This window comes from Onychostruthus taczanowskii, unplaced genomic scaffold (genome assembly GCF_017590055.1).
Source record: "Onychostruthus taczanowskii isolate IOZ18803 unplaced genomic scaffold, ASM1759005v1 scaffold42, whole genome shotgun sequence".
Lineage (NCBI taxonomy): Eukaryota > Metazoa > Chordata > Aves > Passeriformes > Passeridae > Onychostruthus > Onychostruthus taczanowskii.
In genome coordinates this window covers 5,388,414-5,392,348 of record NW_024501682.1, presented here as the reverse complement: position 1 = coordinate 5,392,348, position 3,935 = coordinate 5,388,414, and the positions used below count along the sequence as shown (strand labels likewise).

At 43.3% G+C, this 3,935-nt stretch overlaps 1 long non-coding RNA gene across 1 annotated transcript; it reads left to right on the top strand.

The window, feature by feature from the left end:
* Positions 1–30: 30 nt before the first annotated feature.
* Positions 31–2,065, top strand: LOC121340673. The gene is made up of 3 exons (XR_005953337.1): positions 31–253; positions 867–1,182; positions 1,721–2,065. It is a non-coding gene; the product is annotated as an uncharacterized LOC121340673 (long non-coding RNA).
* The last annotated feature ends 1,870 nt before the right edge of the window (positions 2,066–3,935 follow it).

Sequence of the window (3,935 nt, the reverse complement as noted above, 5' to 3'; positions counted from 1 at the left end):
GGGCGGGCCGCGGGGCTGCAGGGCCGGGGCCGCTGTGCGAGAGCGGCCCTCGCCCCGGCCCCGCTGCCCGCGCACGCATGCACGGCAGCAGCCGGCGCTTCCCCGCCCCGCAAGTCACTTGGGCTCTGCGGGCACCCCCTGCCCCGCGCAAGCAGCGGGGCCGCGTTGGCTCTGTGGTGATCCCCCACCACCGCCCTGTGCGTACAAAGGGAACTCCGGTAGCATCCTCTGGTATTAGCCCCTAACTGTGCCGGTAAGTGTGAAAATAATCAACGGGGTGCGAAAGGATTTTGTTCTGAGCTGAGTTTGTTGTCTTTGGGTCTAAATTCAGTAGTGGGAACAGATTTAAGAACACCAACGTGTGTCATTTGAACAGGCTTGAGTACCCGTTTGCTAGGTTAAAGGACCAGAGGACAAGACCTAGAAAGAGATGCTGCATGAAAAATGAGTGAAATCATGCTCCCACTAGTGTCAGTGGCAAAAGTCTCACTGTTTAGTGGCACTAGGCTGTCACCTTAGCAAGCTGTTTCCAACTTCTCATTTTCAAATGGTGTGAAATACGTCTGCAGTCAGACAGAAACAATTGTCTTTTTTAGTTTACAGTTTTTCCAGATTTATGCTGTAAGCCCCATCCAATTACAACAAAAACGGCACACAACAGTGCAAGCCACGAGGAGACCTCTGTGTTGTGCAGTTTGTGTTTCTATTTGATCTGACATGCTTCAGGGAGAAAATAAATGCAAATCCCACATTGCACAAAGCTTATCTGAATATTCAATGAAACACATTTCCAAACCAGGACAAAATACAAAAGTTATTACTTTGCAAGTTTTTCAGCTTAGTCAATCAAGCTTTCATGCCTTCAGACCACAGAGGGTGTGAGCAGGACATCCAAGACTGCTTGCTCCGGTGCAATCTCATGACAATTCATCCAGAGAGCATTAAACCCATGAAGAGACAGAAGTTGCCCCAGGAGGTATTTCCTCAGCCCTTGGAAAATGCCAGCTATAAAAGAAAGCTGGATTTACCGAGAAGTCAGTCAACTGGCAGCCAGTGCAGGACTCGGCACACAGGTCTCCCAGACAACAACTCTTCCTAGCGAGCAGATATGTCCTGCAGGAGCAGCTGTTTCAGGATGGATGATGGCACCACATCCAGGAAAACTGCTTTAGAGGTTTCCAGGTATCCATGAGGGACTTGAAATCATGCAGATACTCAGTGGCCCAGGTGACATCCACTTCCTTTTGCTTGCCAGTGTATACGTTTAGGGGTACACAACACATCCTTGAGCAACAGCAGCCCAGGCTGCCATCTGCACAATTGATGGGAAGTATACTTCCTCCACTCTGCTGCTTGCTTAATTGCTAGTGTTGCTTCCCAAATCCTTAGTCATAATTTTGAACTTGCACAATCTCAGCCAAATGATTCTCATCCAGTCCTCCATCTTGCTCAGACAATGCATAGCCAATTGGTCTGCACTAAATATTTAGAGAAAATGAAGATACAGAACAGGCAAACTGAAACACTCACCTTGGCTCTCTCCTCACTAATTTGGCTGGTTGTACAGCCAGGGAATCACATAGCTGAAGGACTGGGACCTTGACAAACTTAACAAGAGTCCTAAGAAGAGTGATATGGCTCTATGGAAACACCCATAGGGGTGTAGGACTGTTGGTTTCATACAAACATAATTACTTGGTTTGTTTTTCACCCTTTGCAGATTCATTTTCCAGCCAGCACCCACAGCAGTGGGATAAGGAGGGTGCAGCTCTAAGGAGAATACACATTTCAAAAGTTCCTGGGAATTTGTTTATTGTCTTAAACTTCTCTGGCTTTCAGCAGCTCCTCAAGAATGTGTTAGAATCTGCTCAGTGTGAACCAACTGCCTCAGTGGAGGTTTTCAATTCACTGTATTGGCACAATGGATACCTTATCACATCATTCTTTCACACACATTGACAATCTCTTCTGTGTAATATGCTTTCATTTTTCAGCAGCACAAATCTAGTGTTAAAATAATTGTCTATAATAAATATTATTTTAAATATCTTTATTAAAGACACTCAATGTAGTTCTATTTTCCCCTAACTTCTTTCATAAGGTCATAAAATAAACCAGTATGAAATGTTAAAAAGAAATTCTTATCATCTTAGTAATACTTAAAATGTATTTTTATTCCTCATTGTTTGCTATAAAGTTGATAGGAAATGAGAAAACAGTTCCATCTAATTTTTCACAAAAGGGTCACGTTCTGACAGTTCTAGGCTATGCGCTGAATGGTTACTTTAGTATCACATATGAGTACTAAACAGCCCATTTTTTCATTTAAGGAATTAAAATTTTGCTTTGTAGGATTTCTGTAAGATTTTTGTATGCATATGAGGCTGAGCACTCATTGGGAGGAAGAAATGTGACTAGATTACCCTTAGAAAGAAGTCCTGTTCCAAATAATTCAGGTCAGTAAGGGGGGAAAGTGTGTAGAGGAGAATCTAATAAATGATGGGAAGCCTATGAGGACACAAGTCTAGTGAAACTCCATAATGATTGTGCAGCTGAACATTTCTTGGAAGAAATTTTTGGAGTACCCCGACTTTTCAAGAGGGAACATGGCACAGGACAATGAAGCAGGATCAAAAAATCTTTCACCTGTGTTACCAGCAGCAGGGATCATAGAAGAGAAAGGAATGGAGCCAGGCCTCAGTAAAAGCAGCAAAAGACCTGTTTGGTCTATGGAACCAGGGAATAAGTGGTATTAATCATGTAATCAACACATTTTGAAATGACAGGTCTGTCCAAGTCCATTATTAACATGTCTATGAATTTAACCTAGAAATGTACACAGTATTGTTACTTTCATCAACTGTGCTGCCACTCTGTGCACTCTGTGTTGTGAGTGCACTCCAACAAATCTCTGTCCCAATTCTCCTGTTCAGTTGCCTCGCTTCATCATGGGCTGTTGTGCATCACTAGTGTGTGGCCATACATCTCGCCACAGAGATGGACATCTTTCCATGCTGGGTGAAATGACTTCATGGAAATAGCCAATATTTGAGGAAACACCACTAAAAATGCCAAGTCCCAATCAAAGCTCTAAGCGATGTATGAAAAACGCCCAAATTACTCCCATGAAGTCCATCAGGGGATTAATTTCTTTCTAGGCATCCCTGCCTGTGGAAGATTGGAGCCATGGTTTTCTAGTTCTCTAAAAAGCCTTCTAGACTTACAAGGAACGTTAAGTCTTTAGGAAAGTCAGTGGAAAGGGCGAAGCCATCTGAAAGCCCTGTTTGCACCATATTGTCTTTCGGACCAATCAATCTCTCATCCTCAAGCAGAGATGTCCCTAAGCAGAAGGTTACACCTGAGTGAATATAACACAAGCCTAGTTTTTAGTCAGAATAATTTACTGTTTTCATAAGTGGTGAGAACACCACTTTTACAGTTTATGAATCATTACAATTTTGCTTTTCTGCCCAAGATTAGGTAATGCCGAGAATGTGTCTGTACCTCAGCTAATACAGATGAAACAAATCACATATTTCTAACTTGCCAAAAAAGGATAGGCAATTTGATAGTTGCAGATCTAATTCCTTCTGAATGTCAGTTTCCACTCTAATTTCCTCTCAATTTAAAGGGTCACAGCTGCGAGTTTGCCTTCCTCATGTTTTTCAAGACCATGGTGGTATCTCCAAGCAAGGGCAAGCACTATATGAAATCAGAATGACAGGATGACACATTTTAGGCTATCTGCTAGAGCACACTGGCTCTTTAGTGTACCTGCAGTGGCCTCCTTCTCTGAATGGGGCTGAAGGTTGCAAACAGGGGAAACATCGCTCGTTCTCTTCAGGGAGCAACCTAGCGTGCTCCCCTACCTGGAAAGCTCAAGCACAAGTCTGGTCTCATTCTGTTATGCTGGTGCAGCTTGTGATTCTTTATTA